This window comes from Phascolarctos cinereus, unplaced genomic scaffold, assembly GCF_003287225.1.
Source record: "Phascolarctos cinereus isolate Bilbo 61053 unplaced genomic scaffold, phaCin_HiC Scaffold_2;HRSCAF=192, whole genome shotgun sequence".
Taxonomy (NCBI): domain Eukaryota; kingdom Metazoa; phylum Chordata; class Mammalia; order Diprotodontia; family Phascolarctidae; genus Phascolarctos; species Phascolarctos cinereus.
In genome coordinates this window covers 198,103,592-198,108,578 of record NW_027555625.1, presented here as the reverse complement: position 1 = coordinate 198,108,578, position 4,987 = coordinate 198,103,592, and the positions used below count along the sequence as shown (strand labels likewise).

The 4,987-nt window shown below is 41.5% G+C and overlaps 2 pseudogenes; one reads left to right on the top strand and one right to left on the bottom strand.

The window, feature by feature from the left end:
• Positions 1–936: 936 nt before the first annotated feature.
• On the bottom strand, positions 937–2,517 carry LOC110212657 (ubiquitin-associated protein 1 pseudogene; annotated as a pseudogene).
• Positions 2,504–3,330, top strand: LOC110212656 (heat shock cognate 71 kDa protein pseudogene; annotated as a pseudogene).
• Positions 3,331–4,987: the final 1,657 nt, after the last annotated feature.

Genomic DNA, 4,987 nt, shown 5'->3' with positions numbered 1-4,987 from the left:
AGAGACAGGGAGTAATCTGTATTTATGGGACATAAAATCTTTATGTATAGTCAGGCTGCAGCTGGGGCTGGAGTTGCCCAACTAATGTAATGCCATAGCTTTGTCCTTCATGCTATATCACTGTTAGATTAGCTTTGCCCCATCTTGCCACCGACCCCATTGAAAATACTTGCAAAGACCTTCCTGTTTCACAGTGAATATTAAAATGTCAATTGAACACTTTCCTAGAACTGGGGACTTCAAGCCTGGGGAAGGGATCAAGGGCTGGAGTTAGATGCCCTGCTCCATTGAGATCCAGGAGCTAACCAAGACTTGAGTGTGTATAAGGACAATCACTGCATACTAGAGGGGGCAGAACACAAAGCCCAAACTCAGTGGCATTCTTTATGTCTTATAAAAGTTTAGTAACCATTGTTACACTAAGTTAAATTCTAACATGGAGTTCATTTTTAAGATTAAAAAAAAAAAGTAAAATGAAGTAAGTCCTCTAAAAACCCTTTCCATTGCACTAGATGTGGATTTTAGTTCAGCCAGGCTAACAGGCATGTCCTGTCCAAACACATGACAGTCAAAGCAACATTGACAACCTCAAATAGTCTCTTCCTTCCAGACCACCCCTGTATCTCCTACTCACGACAAGAGCGAGAACACACCAACAGTGTTTGGTCTTGAATGAAACACCAGACCCAAGCTGGGAAGGGAACTCATTAAAATACAAATAAAATTAATTAGAGGGGTAGAGTTGGGGAAGACCTTAGAGGTCCTAACTGCTAATTATGCTTCTTTTACCTTTCTCTTCCCCAACCCCACAGGGATCAGACTCATACAGATCAATGTGAGGTGATGTCTCCGTAAAGTACAGAAATACCCACGGAAGAATTACCTCCAAGGATAGCAACAACAGCAAACCCAAAACAACATCCTCTTTTCTTGTTTCTATTTCTTGAAGAAAAGCATTTCTTGCTTTTCCAAGCCCGTTTCCTTAAATTTGCTCATTAACTGAAGAAATTCTGCTGTCTTTTCCTTTGAACACTGGTATATTTCTAGAGCTTCTTCTGCCATAATGGGATCAAGGCCCTTTTCACAGAGATGTGCATGTGGAAATATATAATCAATAGCCTGCTCTATTCTTCCTTTTTCATAGTTTTCAAGACACAATCATATAAATAGCCCCTATGTCCACTGTCTCCACACACTGCCACCCACTGGCAGACAGTGCTTACATATCTGAATAGATTGGTGTACTTGAACCCTGGGGACAGCTGCAGGTGTTGGGCATTTGCAATGTCCTGACATCGTGAGGCATAACAATCACACAGTGTTTCGGGGTGATGACTCTTCTGCACACATTGACAAAACAGGTAAGAAAGGCACATGGGATGAGGAAGGTAGTGCTGGTTGTTTCTTTGCCACTGTTCAAAATTAAAGCTGAAAGTCCTAGCCTAAGTTGTCTATTGAGTTCGCTAGCACTGTCCTGGAAGCAAGGCTGTAAGGAATTCCGAGGGTGTCATTGTGGAGGCAGGTGGTGCTGTGAAAAGCATTTGTAAGTTCTGCTGTTTTCTTGCTGTTAAGTTTGGAGAAGGAAAGAAACTTGAGATTGCTCACAGCAGTGATAGGAGAGAGGCAGACTTTGGAAGAGAGTGATATATTTTCACAGTCACCTAAATGTGGTAAAATGATAAAGCCATTTGGTTTGTGAAGAAGCTTAAAATCCAGGGAAGCCTCTTCCAGGGATGCCAAGATGCTGCTCCTGCAAGACAGACCAACAGCGTTCTTCTGGCAATTCATTGTCTAAGAGCAGGGTCATGATAGGCCCCAATTGTACCAACAAGAATGCTTCTCAGTTCCTTTTTTCTTTTCCATACTGTTAAATTCCAAGTTATCAACTGGGTCCTTTTCACATTCAAAGTCATTGGGGTTGAAGTCTGTCTTTATATGGGGTGGGCTGAGAACCTTCTATTTTATGGCACTACTGCTAGTAGGTTGAGGTGAGAATATTGTTCTGTAAGTTGGCATGGATGGGGTTAATGAGATGTGGCATCATAGTCTGGCAGTGTGTCTGAGAAACCCATTTTTCTGTCACCCTCTGGGTCACCCTTGGAATTGACTTTGATTTCTGCTTGCTTCTTCAGCCTCTTCCTTAGGTTCCCATTGAGCTTCCTGGATTTTCATAATGTCTTCTACCCACTTTATTATTTCATGTTGTTTGTTCATTTGTTTCCCCACCCCCTGTTGTATTTCCCTGACAGCTTGCAAACAATCAAGAAAATCCATGGAGAATCCAATGGGCAGATTAATGAGAGCTGGCATTTTGAATTTGTCTCTTGTCTTCAATGGGACATCATCAAGCTAACTGAAAGTCCCATGAAAATCTGAACCCAATTTCTTAGAAGTCATCTAGAATTTGAGCATCTCTGCAGTTACTGAGACTGGAAAGGTATGAGTGCCAGCCAGCAGCTATCTAGGTGGGATCCCGGTAGCATTTACAGTTTAGGGAGAGTGAGCTGTGCAGGCACCGGTTCTACACTCTTACTCACTACTTTTGGATGTCATTCCTCTTTCACTTGGTTTTGAAACTGTTGGTGGAGTTTGAAGAGTTCTGATCAAATGAAATACCACCATCTCTACCAAGCAGACATAGACCATTACCACCCACTCAGACAATCAGCCTTGTGTGTTGGTATTCAGGATTAAGATAGTCAGAAAACAATGACAAAAGATAACAACCCTCTTGGCAAGTTCAAGCTTACAAGAATCCCCCCTGCCCCCAAGGGTGTTCCTCAGAGTGAAGTAACATTTGACATGGATGCAAATGGCATCTTCAGGGTGTCTGCTGTGAATCACGGCACAGTCAAGGAAAATAAGATTACCATCACTAAGGACAAAGGTCAACTGAGCAAAGAAGACATTGGGTGCATGTTTCAGGAAGCTAAGAAATAGAAGACTGAAGATGAGAAGCAGACAGTCTTCCAAGACTCCGAGCAGAGGTGTCTTCGAAGAGCTCACTTGAATCTCATGGTTTCAACATGAAAACTACAGTAGAGGATGAGAAATTCCAAGGCAAAATTTGAGATGAAGACAAATAGAAGATCCCTAATCAACTGCTGACTGGATAAGAAGCACATTGCTGAGAAAGAAGAATATGAGCATCAGCAGAAAGAACTGGAGAAGGTCTGCAACTCCATCCTTACTGAGCTGTACCAGAGGACAAGGGTCCTACTAGGAGACATGCCTAACACACGGAGGTTCCCAGGGGATAGAACAACCCTATTTGGAGGGAGTTCTTCTGGACCCACCATTGAAGAAGTTGAACTAAAAACACAAGAATAAAGATCATTACACATAGTTTTCTGAAAATTGAAGGACTCAGATTTTATCCAAGACAGTGTCAGTTTACAAGTAACATTTAAACTGCTGTGTAAATCTATGCATTCTGAATAGAATGAGTTCAGAGGGAGACAGTTCAACAACATTGCACTGTGCCACATGGCTTCCTTTTGGAGATGGTGTATACATCTAAGGTTTAATAGAGTCTTCAAATACAAATGAATGTTTCACAGGATATTAGAATGCCATCCTTTTAGGTTGTTAACATTTTTTTTGAAAGGTAGCAATGTTTATTCCATTCTACAAACTCTTTGTAGAAGTATTTTTGTTTATTTTTGTTTTGTTTTCAGATAGGACCTGTGATTTCATTGTTATAGGTACCATCCGGTGAGCAAATTTCCTATACCAAAACCAGTTAGTGCTTATTCTGCAATTTATAACCTCAAGGAGCTACCTAGGGGACTGAGGCATTAAGTAAGGATCACATAGCCAGTATGTGTCAAAGATAGAACTTGAACCCAGATCTTCATGACTCTGAATTGGGTTGTCTATCCATTATGCTTTATAGATGAGAATGTAAAATTTGAGGCCAAAGTCAAAACTTTTTACCTTCTGAATGATGCATTATAAGCTTGAAAGAGATATAGTACAATAGATAAAGGATGGTCTTCCCAATTTATAGATTAGATTATGTCACACCTTTGGCCAAAAATTGTCAGTAGCCATTTATTGTCTACAGGCAAGTATAATGGCAAGAGTGCTAGACTTTGAATCAGGAGAGACGTGGGTTTAATTTCTCATCTGTAAAATGTGGTTATAAATTGCATGATATCTACCTTGCAAGGTTGCTTTGGGGATCAACTTACATAAAATGTTCGTGTATAATAAGGGGTTAACAACAGCTAGCCCGTTCTGTATGTCTTTAGCGGCTCAATCACATTCTATGGAGTATAAAACCTTTGTCCTGGCAGCTCCTAGGATAGCATGTACTCAGGACTTGTCACTTTCAGACAACACAGCAAAACTTGGGGTTCGTTGGAGAGGGCCAAGAAAATTTTAATTCTGCCCTCTGACTCTCTCTTCCCTTCTCTCTCTAAAACATGTATAATGTAGTACAGTGTAGCACTTGCTCTCTCTCTCTCGCTCTCTCTCTCTCTCTCTCCCTCTCTCCCTCTCTCTCTCCCTCTCTCTCTCTCTCTCTCTCTCTCTCTCTCTCTCTCTCTCTCTCTCTCTCTCTCTCTCTCTCTCTCTCTCTCTCTCTCTCTCTCTCTCTGATAAAGTTTGCAGTATTCCAACACCCTGTCAGAAATGGTCATTACTCATACAAGGCTGGGATGTAGCTGAGTTTGCATCTCTACCTTTGCCTTCTTTTTCTGCTTTGCATTTCTTACCCTCGCTGTATCTGTCTGAACAGAAATCTTAAGATGTCTATTTCCAGCCACGGAGGCAACCTTGTGAGTATGAGAATTCCTCAGATGCCATCCATACTACAGCACAGATACCACCAAACTTTGTGGAGAAAATGGCCAAAGGCAAGAAAAGGAGCCCAAGCCCTAGTCTGGCTTCCCAGAGCACGTAGAACTGGATGGAATTGTTTGTCCAATGTTGACTCTTTTAGACCCTACGTGGAGGTGGAATGATGAATTATTCGCACATACAC